This window comes from Periplaneta americana, chromosome 7, assembly GCF_040183065.1.
Source record: "Periplaneta americana isolate PAMFEO1 chromosome 7, P.americana_PAMFEO1_priV1, whole genome shotgun sequence".
Lineage (NCBI taxonomy): Eukaryota > Metazoa > Arthropoda > Insecta > Blattodea > Blattidae > Periplaneta > Periplaneta americana.
The window spans coordinates 171,956,413-171,983,725 of NC_091123.1; positions in this window are offsets into that span (position 1 = coordinate 171,956,413).

The window sequence follows — 27,313 nt, forward strand, 5'->3', positions numbered from 1 at the left end:
GCTCCAAATGCCTTATGCATGTGTAAAAGTTCAATATTTGTATACCGATGCGTTTTAATACCATGAAATTAAATAAACAGATCTCACAGACGATATTTTGTGACATACAACAACAAACTAACTTCAATTATTATTTCCATGGTAACAAGAACAGCTGAAACGTAAATGCAGCCATAATGTGAGTGATGAGCTCTGTCTTATATACAAAGCATTTCTGAACAATGCTTTATTAAGAAATAATGTTCATTTTCATGTCCTCTATCACATCAGAAAAAATATTGATACTATCTCGTATCAGATTGGCCGCCCCCAGAATTTGAATCTAGTGAACCACCTCATTCGGTAGGTGTAATCGCTTGACTTTCGTAACCTTAACTTGATATATTTATTATATGGAATTGTAGAAATTAATTTACAGTTTTAAGATAAATAGGCTTATCGTTTATGCTGGAATATAATAATGATATTGAAAGATGTGCGTATAGTCTAAACTGACAGGCGTTTCATTAGTACTACCATTCATAAAACATCATACCGTAAAATACGTGACACATTCATGGAAAAACTGTAAGGCAAAGGGGGAAAAAGTAAATAGGGCGTTATTCACTTGCATTTTTCTTTAAAAAATATATCAAAATATTTGCATTTATACCTCCCCACCTTGTATAATGGTAGCATATGATTTTCAATCTTAATAAAACATGCAAAATGCTAAAATCCGCCCACTACGCCTTTTCCAGTTGCATTTAAGAAAATATCAATTGTATTTCAGAAATTATTAAAATGTATTTCATCTTTGTCAATTCAATTTCAGATAGTATCAATTGTATTTCAGATTTGTCAATTGTATTTCAGATGGTATCATATGTATTTCAGATTTGTCAATTGTATTTCAGATGTTATCAAATGTATTTCAGAAAATAAGCAATGCATTTAAGATTACGTAGTCACTTTTATTTCACAAAATAACAAACGTAGACCTACTTGAGATTTTAACATATATTTTAAAAAATGGAAAATGGATTTTAAAACTCCTCAACTTTATTTCATTTTAGCTTTCGACAAGCTGCAGCTTGATGAATTATACTGTGTTGTACTGCAAGAGCACAATCACCACCAGGAGCTATGACGCCAGGAATTCCAAGATGGGTTTTTACGTACGTCTTCACTTTACACCAAATGATCTCGATTGGATTTAACATTGGAGAATAAGGTGCCAACCGTAACTTCAGAAATGCTAATGATAGTTTCTGAAATACAATTGACAAATCTGAAATACAACTGATACTATCTGAAATTAAATTGACAAATCTGAAATACAATTGATGTTTTCTGAAATACAATTGATACTATCTGAAACTGAATTGATTAATCTGAAATACAAATGATACTATCTGAAGTTAAATTGACAAATCTGAAATACAATTGATGTTTTCTGAAATACAATTGATACTATCTGAAACTGAATTGATTAATCTGAAATACAAATGATACTATCTGAAATTAAATTGACAAATCTGAAATACAATTGATGTTTTCTGAAATACAATTGATGCTTTCTGAAATACAATTGATGTTTTCTGAAATACAATTGATACTATCTGAAATTGAATTGATTAATCTGAAATACAAATGATACTATCTGAAACTGAATTGATTAATCTGAAATACAAATGATACTATCTGAAATTAAATTGACAAATCTGAAATACAATTGATACTATCTGAAATTGAATTGACTAATCTGAAATACAATTGATGTTTTCTGAAAAACAATTGATACTATCTGAAACTGAATTGATTAATCTGAAATACAAATGATACTATCTGAAATTAAATTGACAAATCTGAAATACAATTGATGTTTTCTGAAATACAATTGATACTATCTGAAATTGAATTGATTAATCTGAAATACAAATGATAATATCTGAAATTAAATTGACAAATCTGAAATACAATTGATGTTTTCTGAAATACAATTGATACTATCTGAAATTGAACTGACTAATCTGAAATACAGGGACATCATTTTATTTTTACTTCAATTTTTATTGTGCCTGAGTTTTTTAATGTACTTCACTCCCACCCCTTCTACTAAGGAAGTTCCAACTCCACACAGAACCAAAACCGCAGATAGTAAGCAGTACTGAGTTACTGAGTATAGTACGTTCCAGAAATATGTTCGCGTTTTCCACTAACGAAAGAGCTTTCAATATTGAATCATATTTTCGCACAGGTACTGTCCGTTTGCCTACGTCGCATCCCGATTTCCCCCACCTGCTTCTGCTCGCCCCTCTGTAATAGCTGGGCTGTCTTAGCTCTTTTCTGAAAACATTAATTTCTCTTAGGAATTGGAAGTTTACGTAATATTATACAGCTGTTTAATTTAACTTAAATAAAAGGGCCTCGTTAAGTAATTAACTGTCACGTGATTTCCTCCCTTTCTACAATCCTGCGGCATAACCACTTGGACGGACGGTAGATAGCATGTCTGAGTAATTTTATATTTTCGGATCGGGCAGAAGTGAAGATTGAATTTACAGTACGTAGAGTTGGTACAGAATTATTTCAACATGAGTTTCTAGTACGAAGGACGAAACTGGCAATTGGAATTAGATGCAATAGTCTATAGTGCGATAATATGCACAAAAGAACTGAAGCCTGTATCGAAATGAACGGCCACCATTTTCAAAATTGTGTTTAAATATTCATATTATGATTATTTTTCAATTTAACTTCTTTCTCTATATTGTACACTAATGTGCTGTAGACAGTATAATATACATTGCATAATGAATACGTTCGCATGGATAACTCACTTCGTGAGTAAAAACACTTATTCTTAATACAGTACTGTACTTTTATTAAAGAAAAACCTAATGAAAATTATCAAACTCAAAATCGCGATATTTCCTAGTTTACGTAAATGGATGAACTACTTTTCTTCCTTCCTATACCTAGTAGATTGATTTGTGTTTTACGCCAGTATCATCGAACTCCAGTCTTGGAGGGGGGAGCAAGCGGTGCTTCCGGTTCTCTAAAGGTATAGACAGGTTAATATTAAAAATGTTAGTAAAAATAAAATGATGTCCTTGTACAAATGACAAATCTGAAATACAACTGATATTTTCTGAAATACAACTGGAAAAGGTGTAGTTATTAATTTGCTCGACCGGTATGAAAATTGAATACTCGCGTCATTAACTAAAACAATAGATCCAGGAACAGACATCGGTAATGTGCGGGCAGAAAGATAAGTGGCCGTGTTAAAGACAATAGACAGCTACACAGTGCCGCACGCAATCGGTCCAGTTTCACTGCGTGCTGTACGTGCTGCCAATCTTGATATGATGGCAGGGCGATTTCTCGTTTCAGGAAGCATTTGCGGGACTGTCAGTCTTCCTGCGCTCCTGTCCCCATTTCGTCCGAGGGCTGACGAACAAGGAAGCGGGAAAGAATACACGGTACACATCGCTACAGCCCGTTTCCTAGCAACCAAACAAACTCGTGTAACCGCCCTAATTATCCGCTTCGCAAAGTCAGACATCAATATAAAGCAGATGCACGCTATAGAAACGCTTCATCCCAGAGCTTGTAGCCTACCCGAACAGCCATGTTCTACTATTTTCTATTTGTTACGCTGGTCGCAGATATTAGTTTGCCCACCGCGTCACACCATGAAGAGTGATTCTCTTGCTAGAGGGCCTAAACTTTTCGCAATAAAGTCAATATCTGCTTCGGAATGAGAATTTATATATAAACATCTTTTATCTTGTAATACAGACCTCACTCTCACACATACTTACTTACTGGCCTTTAAGGAACCCGGAGGTTCATCGCCGCTCTCACATAAGCCCACCATAGGTCCCTATCCTGAGCAAGACCAATCCAGTCTCTATCATCATATCCCACCTCCCTCAAATCCATTTTAATATTATCCTCCCATCTACGTCTCGGCCTCCCCAAAGATATTTTTCCCTCCGGCCTCTCAACTAACACTCCATATGCATTTCTGGATTCGCCCGTACGTGGTACATGCCCTGCCCATCTCAAACGTCTGGATTTAGTGTTCCTAATTATGTCTGGTGAAGAATACAATGCGTGCAGTTCTGTGTTGTGTAACTTTCTCCATTCTCCTGTAACTTCATCCCTCTTAGCCCCAAATATTTCCTAAGTACCTTATTCTCAAACACCCTTAACCTATGTTCCTCTGTCAAAGTGAGAGTCCAAGTTTCACAACCATACAGAACAAACGGTAATATAATTGTTTTATAAATTCTAACTTTCAGATTTTTTGACAGCAGACTGGATGATAAAAGCTTCTCAACCGAATAATTACAGGCATTTCCCATATTTATTTTGTATTTAATTTCCTCCCGAGTATCATTTATATTTGTTACTGTTGCTCCAAGATATTTTAATGTTTCCACCTCTTCAAAGGATAAATTTCCAATTTTTATATTTCCATTTCGTACAATATTCTCGTCACGAGACATAATCATATTCTTTGTCTTTTCGAGATTTACTTCCAAACCTATCTCTTTACTTGCTTCCAGTAAAATTCCCGTGTTTTCCCTAATCGTTTGTGGATTTTCTCCTAACATATTCACGTCATCCGCATACATCCTGTTGTAAAAAACCTCTTTTGACATTCAAGACTTCGCTACTCGAAAGCAATTCATTCCTGAAATGTCATCAAACGATATGATTATTTATTGAGGCTTCATGGCATTTCGAATGAATATTAGTCTCTTGAGAAATATTCCTTAATGATTTTGATTGTATTTCTCGTTTCTTGTTTTGTTATTTGAAGTGTTGTATCAGTGAAGAAGTGTGTTGTGTCAGTGAAATATGTTTGTGTCAGTGAAGTTTTATTAGTTTATAGTGGTAGTGCAAAGTCTTTGAACAGGAAATGTTTTTGAAGTGTTAGTGAAATCAGGATAGTGTCAGTGAAGTGTGTCGTAGTTCCAGTGCAGTGAGTTGACAGTGAAATGAGTGTAGTGCTGAAAGGTACTTGTGCATGTATGAACATATAATACTCTGGGAACCGGAGACTCTGTCTGTAAATTGGTATGCATGACGTGCTTCATACGGGTGAATGACGAAAGTGAAGTACCAGCCATCAGTCAAAAAAAAAAAAAATGCCGTCTTGATCGCATAACAATCAAGCTATAATCCTAAGTTCTTATCTGCACCACGGGCTTGTCCAGCACAAGTTATAAATCGGGAGTACATAGCGGATCGAACTCGTGTCCACAGGATTGTAAGTCCAACCCACCGTGACGGCAGATGGAAATCTCAAAGGATATGTTACATGTTCGTAAATATGTAGGCCTATTAACAGACAGTTCGTTTGAAATATATTAAAAATTGCTGTTATAGTCCCGTCGCTCTAATTTCCGGCAGCCAATCACGTTGCAGGTCGGCTACATTTAAACGTGTGCGTCTTGTGATTCGCTGATGAAGACATTATGCATTTTCTAAGACTCGATAAATACTTAATATAATCGTCCGCCATTTTGGCTCTTTCGTTGGCGTTTGCAGAAAACACACGAGGACGTTATTTGCCGCTCAATTATTTGCTCAATTACAGTGCGTTTGATTTATTATCATAGGAGCTACGACATGATAATGTTTAACGGTGTGGCAAATAGATTCCTCGTATGGTAGCTCGACAATGAAAGAACAAAAATGGCGAACGATACTACCTACCTACACTTTATAGAGCCTTCACTTCCTAAGGCGTAAGCAAAGAGGAGGAGTCACGCCGGGAATAACAGCGATGCGACTATAACAGAGAAAATTTAAAGTTCAATTATTGTGATATGTGTTTTTTCTTCTTCGTTTTTCCTTTTATTACTTTTTACTCTATTATTCAATAAAATTTCTAAACATTAACTTATGTGGAATGCCCCCTAAGCACGAGTATGTAACTTACTCTTTTTGGGGGTGCTAGAGAGTTCTTATACAAAAAATGAATATGTGTTTTTGTTCTGGCAATATAGTATTATTATTATTATTATTATTATTATTATTATTATTATTAGAATTTTCCTTTATTCATTACATATTATACATTGTCATTAAAAGAGGTAAATTTTACAAAACAATAGTTTATAAATGGCAAAAAAAATATGATTTTGTACGTACTGAGACCTGAAGAATCCAAAAATAGGGAAATAAGTAAATAATAATAATAATAATAATAATAATAATAATAATAATAATAATAATTCTTTATTTATACTGGCAGAGTTAAGGCCATAGGGCCTTCTCTTACACTCTACCAGGTCACAAAATATACAAGCAGTTAAAATTCTTTACAAAAAGTTAAAGAACAGAATACTAACATATTAAAAAAATAATAATAATAGCATAATAAAATCGACACTAAACAACATGAAAATAATACCATAATAGAAAAAAGAAAGTAAAAAACATTGGAATATAGCAAAAGCAACTCATTTAGAACAAATTGTTAATATGGAAAACGCAAGGAAGAGGAAAACAAAATAGAATTTAATAAAATAATAATAAACAAGAAAAAAAAAAAGAAAATTAAATAAAATTCACAATAAAAGGCTATGATAATAAATTCATCAGCTGATAAATCTAAAAAAAAGGAGAAAGGAAGGAAAATAAATATATAGCCTATATTTTTACAAAACTATCGCAGAGAAAAGGGCTTATAACTGAAAGGAATCTGAATTGAAAAAGTGCAATTTTAATTTATTTTTGAAACTAGACAATGCCCGACATTTAAAAAGAACAGACTCATTGGCACACCGTTTATAAATGAACAGTCTTACTAATAAACCGTGTATAGTTTTTATACGAGACTTACGCAGAGTTGAGACAGAAAACGTTACTAATAAACCGTGAATAAGCTATGGACGTATAAACAGGCTGTAACTATACAATGGGAATTGCTCTGCAGTAGCTATATACACAAAACCCCTTGTTTAAGCGTTTTATATAGCGAAAAAATGGCCGCCCCTCTAACAGCTGTTCGTATCGACTGTCATTTTTATGATGATGGTTACCTTGTAACCACAGAAGAACAAACCAAAGATCATAGAATTATTAGAATAATATTGCTGTAGCTTGTACTCTTTGACCAAAATGTAGTGTGGTAATCGATTAGAGCCAGTTGTACTATCGATATTTAACACGCCACACTAGAGCGCTCTACCGGTTGCAGTAGAGAACCTGAGATATTCTATTACCTTTCGTAACGAAGTAATGACGAAACTATGACGTAGCTGTGTAACAGTTGTACTGTTATACACGACGTATGTAGTGATTATTAGTAAGGAATTTACAACCGACTTATAAACGAGCTACTCATTGTATAAGTATAAGACAGTTAAACGTCTGTATATAGAGTTTTTATTAGTAAGACCGGAAAAGTATAGTACTTGAAAACATGTTCAAAATATTTCATCTTTGATACCTTACAACTTTTGTGTAAACAGTTTCTTCATAAAATTAGACATAAGAAAGTTATAAGCATTGTTCCATACTTTTTACTCACCCCGTAGATTCTTGAATATAAAATGAACAGGCAATTAATGCTTCCATTATAGTGAATTTGCATCAGTTAATTAGACTACATCGTAGCCAGTATTTCATTAACAATCAGCGCCTGCAGGTGATCAAATAATTCAATTTGTGACCAGTGGCATGGCTGAGAGGAAGGTCACAACGCTTTATAATTTTTGTCTTTAACCGTTACAGTCGAGAGGACTTCAATAGGTGCTACACTTGGTCCATTAATAACGATCCACAGAATGCGTACTGTTAGCTGCTAACAACTTTCATTAAACTCGCTTTTATTTTTCAAAACTACAGTTACATCACCAGTCGATGAAATTCTGTTGAGGTTATGTCGGTACGAACGTTTCACACCGCTCTTTATGTTTTTTTGAAAATTCAGCGAGGACCTTTCATGTGACGTGTTGAAAGTGAAAGAGAGTTCAAAAGCTTTTCCCGCCTCTTCATTGCAACCCTTTCCGCAACAATTCCTGTGACTATTAGCTATATTGGAAACTGACTACACTCGAATAATTTGCTGTATTGATACGGACGTTTTGATTTTGAACTTCACTTGATGTAATATGATGTTAACATTTGATGTTCAACAAAAGGATAGCGACAGAGTTTCGCTCGCGATAGATTCATCGCATATTTTTAGTTTGGAATGACAGTAATTTACATACGCATACATTGAAACTTTTAAAATAGAGATCTCCTTCAACTGTCACTGATTTTGATTTTTTCTGTAAACAAGAAATAATTGCAATTATTAAAAATCTAAAGTCAAAAAACTCCTCAGGGTATGATGAAATAACAAGCAAAATATTAAAAGCGAGTTGACATATTATAGCTGGGCCATTAAGTTATTTATGTAACTATTCAATGTTCAATGGTATATTTCCCGAGAGATTAAAATATTCAGTGGTTATTCCTATCTTCAAAAAGGGAGAAACAACGTCTCCAGAAAATTACAGACCCATATCACTTCTACCAGTCTTCCCCAAAATCTTTGAAAAAGTAATGTATAAAAGATTATATCATCATCTAGAAAGATACAACATTTTAGTCCCAGAAAAATTTGGATTTAGGAAAAATAAAGGCACAGAAAATGCAACATTTAGTTTAACTGACAAAATTCTGGAGGCAGTAAATAAAAAATTACAAGTTGGAGGGATTTTCTGTGATTTATCCAAAGCATTTGACTGTATAAATCATAAAATGCTGCTAGATAAATTAGATTATTATGGAATTAAAGGTGTTGCACACCAATGGTTTCACTCATATCTCATAGATAGGAAACAGAAAGTTGAAATCAATACAACTATGAAATCTACATCGACATGGGGAACTATTAATAATGGAATTCCTCAAGGATCAATATTAGGTCCCCTACTTTTTCTAGTCTTTATAAATGATCTTGCCCCCCCCCCCTTATAAAATATGTAGGTCATCCCATATTATTTGCAGATGACACAAGTATAGTAATTACAGCCAATAACTCCAACACATTCCAATCTTCAACAGGGGAAATTCTCTTCAAAATATGTGACTGGTTCTCAGTCAATAAATTAGTATTAAATTGTAACAAAACTAACGTCGCAAATTTCTAGCGCAATAATTAACAATAGATCCCTATTAGAAACAACAACAACCAAATTTCTTGGCTTAAAAGTCGATAATGTGTTAAATTGGAAAAATCATATTAAAGAAATTACCCCCAAACTAAATTCAGCTTGTTTTGCTATTAGATCTATGCAAAAGATAGTAAATATCAATACCTTAAAAACAACATATTTTGCATACTTCCACTCGGTAATGAGTTTTGGAATAATATTCTGGGGATATTCCACAGATAGTAACAATATATTTCTATTACAAAAAAGAGTAATTAGAATAATAGTAGGTGCGAAATCTAGGGAGTCGTGTAGGACTATTTTCAAAAAACTACAAATAATGCCCATGGCTTGTCAGTATATCTTTTCATTAATAGTCTTCCTCGTATGTAATCGTGAAAACTTTGTAACTAATTCAACAGTTCATAGCATAAATACACGTCAAAAAATGACTTTCATACTCCATCGGCAAGTCTATCGTGCTATCAAAAAGGAGTGCGTTATATGGCAGTAAAAATTTTTAATAGCCTCCCTATCGATATAAAAAATGAAACTCAAAACATAAAATTATTTAGGGCCAAATTAAAGAAGTACCTAATTTCTCACGCCTTCTATTCTGTAGGTGAATTCATGACATTGAATAACACTTCATGAAATTGATACTAAAACTATGTGTTGTACTAGTAGACTATATTGTAAATCTCGTCTGTATATATTTCATCTAGACTGTGACTATAGATTAAGACTTTATAATAGTATTAAGTTTTTTGACTTGTTCCATATTCTAGCTGTAAGCATGTATGAATACCATGGAATGTTAGTAAATACAATACAATACAATATAATGAGTCATTCATGCATAAGCGAGGTTAGTAAAAGTTCATAGTTTTCTCTGAAAAAAAAAAAATGTTTTTCCCCAAATGTTTAACAACCTCTTATTCGGTAACTATTGCGAGTAAGATCGTGATTTTTGTCCATATCGATAGGAAATCTTATAAAAAATAATTTATCCTTTAGCGCAGCGTTTCTCAAACTATGGTTCGCGGACCACCTGTGGTCCCCGAGGTCTGCTCTTGTGGTCCTTCAAAAAGGACAGAAGAAAAAATAAAATTCAAACGAATTGCGTATCACACTATAGCTGAAAATCTCAGAGTCAGGAAATGACACATGGCGATCACCTTTCATTTTTCCTCCTAGTAGCCCGACTGACATTTTATGAAATTTCTTACCCTACCTGTCTTCCCACTCTACTCTCAGCAACAAAAGAGGAATTTAAAGCACTATGAACGTGGTGTTTCTCGCCATCTTTCCCCTGCATATCAGGTGATGACATGTAGCTAAGTACATTGGCATATCTTCCAGATGTATTCTCAAAACTAAACGAACTAAATCTCTCTCTACAAGATACTTCTTTGATTGTTTTCAATGCACATGAGAAAATAGTGTTCGACAGGAAACTTAGTTTGTGGGTCAGTTCCGTAATACAGAGGATTTTTTCACTATTTCCAACCCTAGAGTCTTTTTTGGTTGAAAATGGTTTCGTTATCGGAAAAGAATTACGCAATGACATACGAAGAGTTCGCAAGAAAAACGATGAATGTCACAGTTTTCTTAAGGTTGATGTCATTATCTAATTCAATGGATCACTGCGAAATTTAATGTTGTTCTTATGAAAAATGGTAAAAAGGAGAATTATCACCATGAATACAGTAATCCTTTCCTTTATTTTCCATAGAAACAGCACTACATCTTGCAGTTATAGACTCAATTAGATCATTATCCAATTCTTAACAGAAATGTGACATTCATCGTTTTTCCCGCGAACTCTTCATATGTTCGCATTTCGAAACTCTGAGGTCACAATTTGAAACTTATTTTCCAAGTAAATATGACGAATTTTCATGGGTTCGTGATCCCTTTTATTGCGATATTAGAAATAACAAACTTTCATTAAGTGAAAGAGAATAGTTAATTGAACTCTGGAATGACACCGGACTTAAAATGAAATTCGAAACGGAAGGCATGGTTTATTTCTGGATCTTAACACAAGTGAAAAGAGAAAATAGTGAACTGTACAATGGTGCTTTAGAGATTATAATTCAGTATAATGTATGAGAAACGGTTTTCATCACTAACTCTAATAAAAACAAAGTGCCGAAATCGACTCGATGTATGTGACGATCTCCGACTTAAACTTACCAGTATACATCCAAATACAGAACTGTGCAAGAATCGGCAGGTTCATCCATCTCATTAATGTGAGTACCAACATTTATTTATTTTGTTTAGCTAATAAGTTAAAGATTATCCAAACTCTAATAGCCTTGATTTATTAAAAAATAAAAATGAATTTTTTCTATTAACATTAACTTAATTAGTTAATACTAATATAAAATTAAATGAATTTTAATAAATTAATTCTGTTTTAATATACTGGTATTAAAGTATGCTACAAAAATGAAAAATTTGCTTTCGAAGGGAACAAAAGTTAGGTGGTCCGCGGAACTGTTCTGACTTAAAAAAGTGGTCCCCACTTCAAAAAAGTTGTAGAAACGCTGCTTTAGCGTATTTCAATAGCGTGAACGATTTTCGTGTAAATTAAAAAAAAAAAAAACACTAATTTGAAGCCATTGATTGATGCGATCAGCTTGCAACGTTGTAACCAGAGAAGAAGGTGGAAGATCGTTCACGTAGGGAGACAGACCTGAGTTCGTTGACCTCTTACTGTATTACGAGAAGAAAGAGCAGTGTGTTAGCGACGATGTTTCCAGACTGCTGAAACTTCCAACTTCTTCTTCTTCTTCTTCTTCTTCTTCTTCTTCCCTTCAAATATTAGGCCACATGGCCTGTTACGATCTCACAGTTGAATTTTCAATCGAGCGCTTCTTTGGACGACCGAGAGATCTCTTCCCGTTTGGACGATAGTGGAGCATGACTTTTGGGATTCTATCTCTATACATGCGATGCAGATGATTTATTTTATTTTAGTAGGTTATTTTACGACGCTTTATCAACATCGTAGGTTATTTAGCGCCTGAATGAGATGAAGGTGATAATGCCGGTGAAATGAGTCCGGGGTCCAGCACCGAAAGTTACCCAGCATTTGCTCATATTGGGTTGAGGGAAAACCCCGGAAAAAACCTCAACCAGGTAACTTGCCCCGACCGGGAATCGAACCCGGGCCACCTGGTTTCGCGGCCAGACGCGCTAACCGTTACTCCACAGGTGTGGACGATGCAGATGATTTATCCAGTTGTTCCGATAATGTTTTACGTGATTAGTTACAGGTTCTAGTCGTAATTCTTCCATTACATCTTCATTGCGTTTGTGATCCCATTCGTATATCCCGCTGTATATCTCATAAATTTCATTTCATTGGCCGTTATTCTGCTTTCGTCTTTCTTCCTCAATGTACACGCCTCACAGCCGTAAGGTCTCGCCAAGGTCTTGTATAGGCGAATTCTAGTATGCCTTTGTACTAGGGAAGGTTTCATAATGTTGTTAATTATTCCCATTGCTTTGGTGTATTTAGAAATTTTCTGTGAAATGTGTACTTCATCGAAAAAAGATAATGTGCATCCGAGATATGTAAAATAATTTACTCTTTGTAATATTTTTTAAAATCTAAACATATTTTGCTAGGCACAGGATATTTTTCGCAGAAGGTCGTAACTTTAGTTTTTTCTTTATTGATTTTCATATCATATTTAATTCCAATTTTGTTAAAATTAAAAATTTATTCTACTTAATTTTCTAATTAAACGTGTATTTAATCACAAAACGTAATATAGGTGTTCCATTTAAGTGACCCTATCGTCCTTTCAATCTTTCTTTCTTTCTTTCTTTCTTTCTTTCTTTCTTTCTTTCTTTCTATATTTCAATCTTTCCCTCTTTTTTTCTTTCTTCCTTTCTTTTAGTTTAACCTCTCCCTTGTGGGTTCATTTTACACGACCCACGCCACCCGGGCCTTACAGGGCCGCGACCTGTCGGGAGAGGAATTAATCTATTGGACCACATAAATGCTTTTTTGACCACACAAGGACATGGAGGGCCTCCCCGGATGAGGGATCAGCTCAATGCCAAGGCCAACTCCGATACAACACAAACATTTAAGACATTACACAGCATTCACTCAGACATATGAAAGAATTAAGGGAAGGATCGCCGTCCATGGCCGGACTTTCAAGAGGTACAATCCCAGCACTTGCCTGGAAATAATTGAGAATTACCATTAAAAACCTCGGTTAGGATTGCCGGCCCTTGAGATCGAACCGCGGACCTCCTGAATACAAGCCCAACCCTCTACCACGCCGCTAGCCCGCTCGGTGTCCTTTCAATCTGCAGGACTATTTTACTTCCATCCTGTATAGGTGCATTTGTTGCCTCCGTTTTTCTTCGGGCGTTGGAAACTGCACACCAAGTTTTCTACCTGGATTACGGTCATATGAAAACTGCACACCAAAATGTTTTCTACCTGCTTTGCCGATACTATAGTGAGGATCACATAAGAACAGTTCCTAAACAGTAAATATTGCCGTCTAGTCGGTGTTGCCAATTGTTACCAGATATCACACGATCCTACGTAATAAATGACTTATTACTTACCATACTTTATGTTGGAAGGTTATTCTAAATAATCCAATAATTTGTAACATATTTTCGTAGGCAAACTATACGAGAAAGGGATCAACATGTCAAGTATTTTGTTTAGCAATGCGAAATTGATTGGTTTGACTAAACAATTGACTCACGAGCTCTAACCTAAAAATGTATTTTGTTTGACCACATGAAATTATTAGTACTAAGTCCGAAAACTTACCTGACTATAGTCTTGAATTATAAGCACAAAGCAACACATAAAATAACTATTATGTATTAATATTAATACTGATATTAATTAATTATTAGTATGTTCAAATTTCTTTAGCTTTCAGTAACCGGCTCAGAAATCTAGTACAATTTCAATTTCATGGAATTCCAGTACCGACAAATATTGTCGATATTTGTCTCAGCCGCCAACATACCAGTTACAAAGTCACTACCATTTGTAGTATTTGTCAGTATCGAAATTCGAAACGAAGTTGGCAAAAGAAAATTCAACCTGCAAACTAGAAAATCACCACAATCCACTATCATATGTAGTAATGGGAAAAAAAATTGTTAGGTTTCACCCTTAGGGTATGAAGTAAGCCGACCCGGACTATACATATAGTTTTAATTTATCACAGTCTTTTAATTTTGTTCGAAATGGAGCGTTTGTTTACATCTGAAAGTGAATGGGGAAATTTAGTGCTGGTATTAGAGGATTGTAAATTTTGTAAACCCAAGGAATTGGAAAACTTCACTCCATGTAATATAGTAATAGACTTTGAACTAGCTACACTGTGCTCCAACCACGAGAAAGTCTCTGCCGGATGAGACGAAGGAGGGTAATGCTGTGAATGAATGTTGATGTCATAAGATGTCGTAAGGTCACACACGTGGGTACTCGAATCTCTATTGGCTAGCTCTTACAGCACAAACCATAACATTGATACAGACATATTGATACTATCCTAGTTACAAAATTAGATCACAGTTAATCTCCTGGTCTTTTAATCTCTTCATACAGGAAATAACATATGCAGGAGAGCGCATGGTTTTTAAACTGGCGTTATAACGGTAATATTATTTATCTATATCAAGATTTCAGGTATAACTCCCTCTAAAGTTGATTTGAATAATTTCGAGGGAAAAATTGTTCCGGAGCCGGGTATCGAACCCGGGACCTTTGGTTTAACGTACCAACGCTCTACCACTGAGCTACCCGGGAACTCTAACCGACACCGATCCAATTTTTCCCTCTATATCCACAGACCTCTAAGTGGGCTGACAACCGTCAAGCAACCAACTTCGAGTGCACACTAACTCTGTGTGACTTAAATTGTGGTTTTCTGTTAACGAACAGTGACGTGTATTATGCAAATCAAGATTTCAGGTATAACTCCCTGTAAAGTTGATTTGAATAATTTCGAGGGAAAAATTGTTCCGGAGCCGGGTATCGAACCCGGGACCTTTGGTTTAACGTACCAACGCTCTACCACTGAGCTACCCGGGAACTCTAACCGACACCGATCCAATTTTTCCCCTCTATATCCACAGACCTCTAAGTGGGCTGACAACCGTCAAGCAACCAACTTCGAGTGCACACTAACTCTGTCTGACTTAAATTGTGTTTTTCTGTTAACGAACAGAGACGTGTATTATGCAAATCAAGATTTCAAGTATAACTCCTTGTAAAGTTGATTTGAATAATTTCGAGGGAAAAATTGTTCCGGAGCCGGGTATCGAGCCCGGGACCTTTGGTTTAACGTACCAACGCTCTACCACTGAGCTACCCGGGAACTCTAACCGACACCGATCCAATTTTTCCTCTCTATATCCACAGACCTCAAAGTGGGCTGACAACCGTCAAGCAACCAACTTCGAGTGCACACTAACTCTGTCTGACTTAAATTGTGGTTTTCTGTTAACGAACAGTGACGTGTATTATGCAAATCAAGATTTCAGGTATAACTCCCTGTAAAGTTGATTTGAATAATTTCGAGGGAAAAATTGTTCCGGAGCCGGGTATCGAACCCGGGACCTTTGGTTTAACGTACCAACGCTCTACCACTGAGCTACCCGGGAACTCTAACCGACACCGATCCAATTTTTCCCCTCTATATCCACAGACCTCAAAGTGGGCTGACAACCGTCAAGCAACCAACTTCGAGTGCACACTAACTCTGTCTGACTTAAATTGTGTTTTTCTGTTAACGAACAGAGACGTGTATTATGCAAATCAAGATTTCAAGTATAACTCCTTGTAAAGTTGATTTGAATAATTTCGAGGGAAAAATTGTTCCGGAGCCGGGTATCGAGCCCGGGACCTTTGGTTTAACGTACCAACGCTCTACCACTGAGCTACCCGGGAACTCTAACCGACACCGATCCAATTTTTCCCTCTATATCCACAGACCTCTAAGTGGGCTGACAACCGTCAAGCAACCAACTTCGAGTGCACACTAACTCTGTGTGACTTAAATTGTGGTTTTCTGTTAACGAACAGTGACGTGTATTATGCAAATCAAGATTTCAGGTATAACTCCCTGTAAAGTTGATTTGAATAATTTCGAGGGAAAAATTGTTCCGGAGCCGGGTATCGAACCCGGGACCTTTGGTTTAACGTACCAACGCTCTACCACTGAGCTACCCGGGAACTCTAACCGACACCGATCCAATTTTTCCCCTCTATATCCACAGACCTCAAAGTGGGCTGACAACCGTCAAGCAACCAACTTCGAGTGCACACTAACTCTGTCTGACTTAAATTGTGTTTTTCTGTTAACGAACAGAGACGTGTATTATGCAAATCAAGATTTCAAGTATAACTCCTTGTAAAGTTGATTTGAATAATTTCGAGGGAAAAATTGTTCCGGAGCCGGGTATCGAGCCCGGGACCTTTGGTTTAACGTACCAACGCTCTACCACTGAGCTACCCGGGAACTCTAACCGACACCGATCCAATTTTTCCTCTCTATATCCACAGACCTCAAAGTGGGCTGACAACCGTCAAGCAACCAACTTCGAGTGCACACTAACTCTGTGCGACTTAAATTGTGTTTTTCTGTTAACGAACAGAGACGTGTATTATGAAATCAAGATTTCAGGTATAAGTCCCTGTAAAGTTGATTTGAATAATTTCGAGGGAAAAATTGTTCCGGAGCCGGGTATCGAGCCCGGGACCTTTGGTTTAACGTACCAACGCTCTACCACTGAGCTACCCGGGAACTCTAACCGACACCGATCCAATTTTTCCCTCTATATCCACAGACCTCAAAGTGGGCTGACAACCGTCAAGCAACCAACTTCGAGTGCACACTAACTCCGTGTGACTTAAATTGTGGTTTTCTGTTAACGAACAGTGACGTGTATTATGCAAATCAAGATTTCAGGTTGCTTGACTGTTGTCAGCCCACTTTGAGGTCTGTGGATATAGAGGGGAAAAATTGGATCGGTGTCGGTTAGAGTTCCCGGGTAGCTCAGTGGTAGAGCGTTGGTACGTTAAACCAAAGGTCCCGGGTTCGATACCCGGCTCCGGAACAATTTTTCCCTCGAAATCATTCATTATTTATCTACTTCGTTCCAATAGATGAGGCAATAGTAAGCACATTCCTTTCACGGTTGATCTCCTGGTTGGAGAACATTTCATGCTGCAGTGGTGAAACTTGGGAATATGTTCCTATTATACTCGTAGGTTGCCGCTTCCATCTTGCGCAAGCATGGTGGCGTGAAATACAGTGTGTAGGACTGGCGAAGGAGTACAAAGAAGACAGTGAGATAGGACAGTGGCTGAGGATGGTTTTTGGCATAACGTATTTGTATCCAGATGAAGTTGGGGATTTCTTCGCTATGAAACTTGTTGAGGTAAAACTGATAGATACTAGACTTGAGAAATTTGCAGATTATTTACTAGAAACGCATACCTCCGAAGATGCAGTTTTCCCATGGGCAGCCATGATTGCATCGACCTCTCGCACAACAAATAGCTGTGAATCATTTCATAAGCATTTTAATGTCAGTTTTTACAGCAGTCATCCTTCATTGTATAAATTCATGAATCAACTTTTGGACATACAAACTGAGACTTATATTAAACTGCAAAGCAATGAAGGAAGAAAATAAGCGAAGTTTCAATGTAAAGTCAGTCAAATGGAAAAGAAAAATATTTTTGTACATACTTAGACTTCAACAAACAACATTTGATAACACAATCTCAAGGGAAAAAATGGAAATCTCTGCATCATAATCCACAGTTAATTCCCGATTTACCACGAAAATCGTCTGTAGCTGCATTTAGATTGGCAACAGGCCATGATTGTTTGGCCAAAAACCTGCATAGAATTGCAATATATCAATCCCCTAACTGCCCATTGTGCAACTCAAACCAAGAAATGGATTCGGAACACCACAAAATCTGTGCTTCAGTGGCTGACCATGATAATATCTTTGAAAAATATTGGAGTGCAAGAGGTCAAATGACTTTGTCAAACGCCTGGCATTAGAAAACAACAACATATATTTTTGTAAATTGTGCAGTTTCCAGGTAGGATTAATAAAACCCTTGTGAATCAGTGTATCCGGATAGGATTAGTGGGTCCCTCGAAAAGCGGTGTGCAGTTTCTGCCTACCCTTTTCCTTAACCCACAATTTCTTCATTTTTTCTGCACCACCATTTTATTAAATCTCAATTTTTAATATATGGTTGCTTCCTACAAATTCTGACCATGTATTTATCTTACTATTTCTTGAATTTCTTCACGTTTTTAGGCCTTGTATCATGTTTTACTCATGTTCAGATAATTCTGTAGTTTGTGAATGAATCTCTAGTTGCACAATTCCTCTTAAGTAGAGATGAAACGGACCAACCATCTGACTACTCGAGAGCAGATAATTATCGCAAGATTCCTTCTATTCATGTCTTAATTGCACTCTTAAGCTTAAGACTAATCGATCACACGACAAACTTCGCTTTGGTTCTGGTAGAGCGAGCGATTCAGTACAAGATACGCGTTAACAAATGGGGGTGCGATCGATAGGGAAGTACACTCATCTCCCCTGGGACTTGTTTCCGGGACACACTGTAGTTGCGCCAACCAGAGATAGATGGATTAGTAGGGAACTGGAAGACGTTATACAATGATAAACTTCACAGTTCAGAGCAAAAGGTATAGAGTTACAGAATTGTGAACTTTACTCTAAAGCGAGATGGATCGAGGGCAATGAAGAACGTTATATGGTGATGACTTTCAGAATTTCTTATAAAGAGAGATATATTAGTAGAAAAAGTGAAGGAAGTTACAGTAAGAACTTCACAGTTTTAGTTTCCGCAATTCATTTTGAGGATATTTTCAGATACGTCTTTGAAATTCAATAAGTGGATTTATTATTTTTCCGCCAGTGACTTAACATGCCATGTACAAGATACAATTTTAATTACTTACTTACTGGCTTTTAAGGAACCCGGAGGTTCATTGCCGCCCTCACATAAGCCCGCCATTGGTCCCTATTCTGAGCAAGATTAATCCATTCTCTATCATCATATCCCACCTCCGTCAAATCCATTTTAATATTATCTTCCCATCTACGTCTCGGCCTCCCTAAAGGTCTTATTCCCTCCGGCCTCCCAACTAACACTCTATATGCATTTCTGGATTCGCCCATACGTGCTACATGCCCTGCCCATCTCAAACGTCTGGATTATGTCAGGTGAAGAATACAATGCGTGCAGTTCTGTGTTGTGTAACTTTCTCCATTCTCCTGTAACTTCATCCCTCTTAGCCCCAAATATTTTCCTAAGCACCTTATTCTCAAACACTTAACCTACGTTCCTCTCTCAAAGTGAGAGTCCAAGTTGCACAACCATACAGAACAACCGGTAATATAACTGTTTTATAAATTCTAACTTTCAGATTTTTTGACAGCAGAATAGATGATAAGAGCTTCTCAACCGAATAATAACAGGCATTTCCCATATTTATTCTGTGTTTAATTTCCTCCCGAGCATCATTTATATTTGTTACTGTTGCTCCAAGATATTTGAACTTCTCTACCTCTTCAAAAGATAAATTTCCAATTTTTATATTTCCATTTCGTACAATATTCCCGTCACGAGACATAATCATATACTTTGTCTTTTCAGGATTTACTTCCAAACCTATCTCTTTACTTGCCTCAAGTAATATTCCCGTGTTTTCCCTAATCGTTTGTGGATTTTCTCCTAACACATTCACGTCATCCGCATAGACAAGCAGCTGATGTAACCCGCTCAATTCCAAGCCCTCTCTGTTATCCTGGACTTTCCTAATGGCATACTCTAAAGCAAAGTTAAAAAGTAAAGGTGATAGTGCATCTCCTTGCTTCCCTTATGTTACATAATTAAATGTTCATATTAACATTTTCATGGCTCTTAATTGCGACATCATCAGATACGTTTGTTGTTTTACAAATTACAATAAGTTAACCTCTTTTTCTGCATACCAATTGAATATCGATGTCAATAGAGTTAAAAATTTACAAGTTAAAAGTACAAGATTTAATATATATTACAAGCCTTCAATTAATTGTTTGTGGTTCTATTAAAAATATTTTGTGATTGAAATGCAAATATTGGTATATTAAAATACATGAAGACTTATGTATATGAATTGTAAACACTATGACTTCTTTGATATAATAATAAAAAATCTGCTGTGTATTACTGTTTATTGTTGCATGAGATCATATTGTCATAATATTATCACAGTCCAGTATATACAGTTACGAATCTTGAGTTTATGCCTAGATCATATATATATATATATATATATATATATATATATATATATATATATACACACCTCAGATAGGTCGGCCTTATAGGCTTTGACGTTAACAACTTTTGTCAGGTTTACTACGCTGCCATCTAGTTGTTACATAAGGAGTCACGTCATAATTCCCATTTGAATTGCATTAGCGACTGTACTGTCGGATATGATATTAGAGAGTGGATTAATCTTGCTCAGGATAGGTACCAAAGGCGGGCTTATGTGAGGGCGGCAATGAACCTTCGGGTTCCTTAAAAGCAATTTGTAAGTAAGTATTGACATGGATATTCAAATGGTTTGCAGAAAAAGAGGTTAACTTATTGTAATTTGTAAAACAACAAACGTATCTGACGATGTCGCAATCAAGAGCCATGAAAATGTTAATATGAACATTTAAATATGTAACATAAAGAAATTGTATCTTGCACATAACATGTTAAGTCACCGACAGAAAAATAATAAATCCACTTATTCAGAGTTTTAACTAACAAGACGAAATGACAAGAAAATTGCGAATTTACAGTTGAACATCATTTTACATTAGAATTAGATTATCTCCACAACTTTTATGCGAAAGAGAAATTCTGACAGACAAATGGACAAAGTTAATATACCGTTAAGCTATATGGTAACGAAAGAATTGACTAGGAAAAGCTACCTTGTCAAGTTTCTGGGCGTGAATAGATTTTCAACAAAATAATCCCAGCAGGAAAAGAGAAATAACCATTAAAAGTTGAGACAGGGTTTATAGTTGAAAGGTAGTTTCCAAGGAGAACAGACAAACAAAAGAAATATATTCACAATTGATACAGACGCCAAGAACTTCAAAGCTTCAATTGACATGGTATAAGCTTTCAATCTCTGCACGTCATTATTCTGCTTTAGAGTTCCTAGATAATAATTTAATATAAGAGATGAGACACAGGAACCAAATATCGCCTACCTTGTTTCATAATCCAGAAAGCTCTTACAACGTCTTTGCTTCTAGTAAATAAAAGTAAACAGGGTTTTATTTATTCCTCAGTAATACACTAGATGTAAAAATAGATTTTTATGTATTACATAATTATAATAAATTGTTATAAAATAATATATATTATATTATTAAAAATTATGTATCAATTTTTTTAAATATCTGTACACAATACACAGCCTATATTTTTACTTCTCATAGATGATTTGTTTTTCTATTTTCAGCATTACATATTTTAATTGTAGATAGAGTCAGAATCCATGCAAGTCTCAACTCTCATTATAAAGGGAATCTAGAGTCTAAACATTACAGATACATACCTACATAGCGTTCTGCCCAAGGACAGGTCTTTGGTTGCAAACCCAGCACTCTCCAATCTTTCCTATTTTCTACCTTCCTCTTAGTCTCCTCATATGATCCATATATCTTAATGTCGTCAATCATCTGATATCTGGCCTAAAATCTTCTCCCGTTCACCACTCCTTCCAGAGCATAGTGGATTTATTATTTCATCGTCCTAATTTAGTTTTATTTGAGTACATATGTGTACCTAGATTTATTAATTTATGTTAATGGAAATCATGGTTGGATCGAAATAATCAGGAGTATGTTCGTTGTCTCAACTACTACATTCAATTATTATCGAGGGACTCTATTCTGCTTCAGAACTCAGCGCCCATGCTGCCAAACATAGGTACGCATTCGTACAAAATGTAGTGTATCACTGTTGAAAATAAAGCAATTAATATGAACTCAAACATCGTTGCACTTACTGATTCATATAATCTTACTCATCCACACAATGAGCACGCACGCACACACACACACACATATTCTCTCTCTCTCTCTTTTTTCTGTTCCGACCTCAGTCTCTTTTCTCCATCCACCTACATTTGATTTCAATTTCACGCCTTCAATGGCATCCTATAAATTCTCAATCTTTGTAAGTCCTCTCGCATAAACAAAAATGTGCTTTTACTCACGTATTGATCCCTTACTCTTACAGTCTTACTAATAAACCGTGTATAGTTTTTATACGAGACTTATTTAGCGTTGAGACAGAAAACGTTACTAATAAACCATGCATAAGCGATGGATGTATAAACAGGCTGTAACTATACAATGGGAATTGCTTTGCAGTAGTTATATACACGAAACCCCTTGTTTAAGCGTTGTATATATAGATAAAATGGCCGCCCCTCTAACAGCTGTTCGTATCGACTGTCATTTTATAATGATGGTTGCCTTGTAACCATAGAAGAACAAACCAAAGAGCACAAAATAATTAGAATAACATTGCTGTAGCTTGTACTCTTTGACCAAAATATAGTGTGGTAATCGATTAGAGCCAGTTGCACTATCGATACTTAACACGCCACACTAGAACGCTCTACCGGATGCAATAGAGAATCTCAGATATTCTATTAACTTTCGTAACGAAGTAATGACGAAACTATGACGTAGCTGTGTAACAGTTACACTGTTATACATGACGTATGTAGTGATTATTACTAAGGAATTTACACACGACATACAAACGAGCTACTCATTGTATAGGACAGTTAAACGCCTCTTTATAGAGTTTTTATTAGTAAGACCGTTAGTTTATAAAGTCAGATATTTACGCATTACAAAGATGCCCAAGTCCTTTTCTACAGCAATAAAGCTGATAATAACGTAGAGTAAGTAAATTTTAGTACAGCGATTTAACAATTTATTGTTGCCTGTTCACAGTTTATGTGATTTAACTTCAGAGAATTTTACACAAGTTTGGAGGAGGTGAGGGAGTATGAAGATCAAGGAAATATTAAACCCCCATGACTCCACACAATGGGCATTTTAAGTGCTTCTGAACAGATGGGCAAAACTAGTGAAACGTACAACTTAAATTTTACAACCAAAGAAGCAATAGGGAGTCATTATCACGCGGAATGAATCTGTGACGGTGCAAAGCAGATAGAGCCCAGCAGATTAGAGTTCAGCGTGTGTTGACAGTAACAAATCTTCCGATTCTGCAATAACAGGATACTTACACACCGACGTAATGAAAATCGATTCTTCAACATATATTTCAGCTTTAATTCCAAATTGCAGGTTCCTACCCCTATTGAGCACAGCTCTGGTCCGCAAGATAATCCGTTGGTCAAACATCTACCAGTATTACGAGCAGTGCGATCCTTTTCAGCCGCTTTCCGCCTCGAATGGCTGGCTTCGTGGACCGACATTTCGGACATTTCGTCTGCCATCTAACGCATTTACTATGAATTAATTCTGCAATAGAATTTTATAGATGCCGTGCCTATCACTGCTCATTTTAGAAATACAGTTTCACCGAGTGAACTAGCAATATAAAATTATAGTAGAGTGGATCGGGGGAAGATGCCTAACTTTTTCTTTGATTGAAAATTTAAGATACTGTTTATTTAGTTTTGGTTATTCATAGATTTCAAAAAGGCATATGACTCGATTAAGAGAGAAGTTTTATATAATATCCTTATTGAATTTGGTATTCCTAAGAAACTAGTGTCTAGTGAAACTTACAGCAGAGTCCGTATAGGCCAGTTTCTATCTGATGCTTTTTCAATTCATTGCGTACTAAGGCAAGGAGTTGCACTATCACCTTTGCTTTTTAATTTCGCTCTAGAATATGCTATTAGGAAAGTGCAGGATAACAGGCAGGGTTTGGAATTGAACGGGTTACATCAGCTTCTTGTCTATGCGGATGACGTGAATATGTTAGGAGAAAATCCACAAACGATTAGGGAAAACACGGGAATTTTACTGGAAGCAGGTAAAGCGATCTGTTTGGAAGTAAACCCCGAAAAGACGAAGTATATGATTATGTCTCGTGACGAGAATATTGTACGAAATGGAAACATAAAAATTGGAGATTTATCTTTCGAAGAGGTGGAAAAACTCAAATATCTTCGAGAAACAGTAACAAATATAAATGACACTCGGGAGGAAATTAAACGCAGAATAAGTATGGGAAATGCATGTTATTATTCGGTTGAGAAGCTTTTGTCATCTAGGCTGCTGTCAAAAAAATCTGCAAGTTAGAATTTATAAAAGAGTTATATTACAGGTTGCTCTGTATGGTTGTGGAACTTGGACTCTCACTTTGAGAGAGGAACAGAGATTAAGGGTGTTTGAGAATAAGGTTCATAGGAAAATATCTGGGCTAAGAGAGATGAAGTTACAGGAGAATGGAGAAAGTTACACAACGCAGAACTGCATGCATTGTATTCTTCACCTGACATAATTAGGAACATTAAATCCAGACGTTTGAGATGGGCAGGGCATGTAGCACATATGGGCGAATCTAGAAATGCATATAGAGTGTTAGTTGGGAGACCGGAGGGAAAAAGACCTTTGGAGAGGCCGAGACGTAGATGGGAGGATACTATTAAAATGGTTTTGAGGGAGGTGGGATATGATGATAGAGACTGGATAAATCTTGCACAGGACAGGGACCGATGGCGGGCTTATGTGAGGGCGGCAATGAACCACCGGGTTTCTTAAAAGTCATTTGAAAGTAATAAGCAAGTAAGTAAATAAGTATGTAAGTCCATTTAGTTTTGAATTTCATATTCAAATAGGCCTATCTAAGTCCGGAAGGTATTTTGAAAGTATATTTTTGTTACAAAACAGAAAACATTAATTACCTTGTTTATAGATACAGGTTTTCTTCTTACCTGCACTGTAGGCATCTTTCCCCGATAGTCGGGTAAGATGGCAAATGCAATTAACACATTTACTGAAATATGTATTTTACCTGAACTTGGTTTGATACATGTATATAACAAAAATAGCTTAATCTAAAGCTCATGGACACTTTCTCACTCGTTTATCACTACTTAGCAACACAGTCATTGCACATATTTCATTGCCGTGTGCAAGACTCGTGAAATCACTTCTTGCGCACAATGAATTCAATCCAGTACATTTTTTTTTTGTCATCATTCTTTTTTTAGACGGCGTTTAAGTGTACGGTAATGAATCCCGTATGCTTGCGATGCTCTAAAACAGTTCATACCTCCTGTTCTAACATGTTCCATCGCAAGTTGAAGACTCCTCAATCCACTGACCTCTATCAGAGGAGCTTACTTAATGTTTACGCATTCACAGCAATAAAACAAAAAATAAAACTCTTGCAACAAGTTGCCATCTTACCCCGAAAAAAGTGAGCATCTTCCCAAAGTATCGAGGTAAGATGTTTAGTGTTGTGACGCAACCTGAAATGGAGGAACAAAGTCGTTGGTTGTTAACAATACAAACTTTAGAATATTTACTACAATATCCATTACAAAGGTTTGACAGTTATCACGAATTCAAGGAGTTATTAAACTTTTAACATACATTTACAATTATTTTATAGCAGAAAAATGTACTGTTTTCTTGCTTTTCTTCTTTTCACAAATGAGTTAGCTTCCTCTCTCTGCAGACATTCAGCTGTCTCAGTGATCATGAAGACATGCGCGTGGCGTTCTCTCGTGGAAGTATGTGAAACTACAAAGAAATGAGCATCTTCCTCCGATAGTCATCTCCCACCGATTCGCTACTGTTCAATATGATTCCCATATATCATGCAGATTACAAAACCCCCAATGCATATTTTTTCGGAATGGAAGTTTCTAGGCTTCGCTTCTCCAGAATACTATTTTCGCGAAGATATACAGCATAAAATAAATAGTCTGCAATAATGAATTTTTAAGTTTTAGTGAGTAACAGGTTAAAAATAAACACAGCATACTAATGCGTTTAATTCGCCACTTGAAATTAAGGTGTTCAGTGAAAAAGAGGTCCTAGATGGAAAGATCTGTCGGATTATCAAAACTCAACAGGAATCTGGCGTGGGACCCTTATTATTGTATTTTTTCTCTCTTGTACGAAGGAGGCACTGCAACCTGAGGCTTATTGTGCTTACCACTCCTATTCTGTGAATGATTGGGTAGCCGAACGATCCCGCTCTTGTACAAGTACAGCACGCCGAACTGTGAACTAAACAGGGACTATTGTATGGATGATGATGATGATGATGATGATGATGATATGTGAATTAATAGTGAAGAAATGAGTCCGAGGTCCAACGCCGAAAATTACCCAGCAATTCTGCTTCAATTGGTTGAGGGGTCACCCAGGAAAAAAACTCCAACCAGGTAATTTGTCCCAACCAGGATTAGAACCCGGGCCCGCTTGTTTCATGGCCAGACGTGCTAACCATTATTCCACAGCGGTGGATCTCAATTGTGTTACAACCGTTGCTATATAAGCAGGTCTGTCTCCGCATTTCAATTATCAGAGTAAGCCACCAGCGTAGCTCGGGTGTTAGGCACGGTTGCCTACTGATCGGGAGCTGAATCCGATTATAATAGTTTGTGCTGATTACTTGACTTGGTTTATTCCCGAGATTTTCCCCAACTCTAACGCCAATTCTCGGTCTCATCTTGCCATCACAATTTAGTAGTTGTTACAGCGTCGTTAAATAACAGATCTTAAAACTGAAATACGTATTATAACAGTTTATATTTATGTTTGTATTTTTTTAGCCTTTAAATTGTGTACTGAATATTATAAATCATCCTCAGTTGATGCTATGAGAACTAGACCATCAGCGAAAAGTAAAGCATCAAGCTGAAAATTTCGATTAATTGGAATAAATCCATGGCGTGTCTGTCGCCAATCTTGAACGATTCTGTTTATGTATATAATGAACAGAAGTGGTGAAAGACCATAGCCTTGTCGTACTCCACTATAAATGGGTCGCCATTGTGAAAGTCTATTGTCGCTTCGAATTGCTA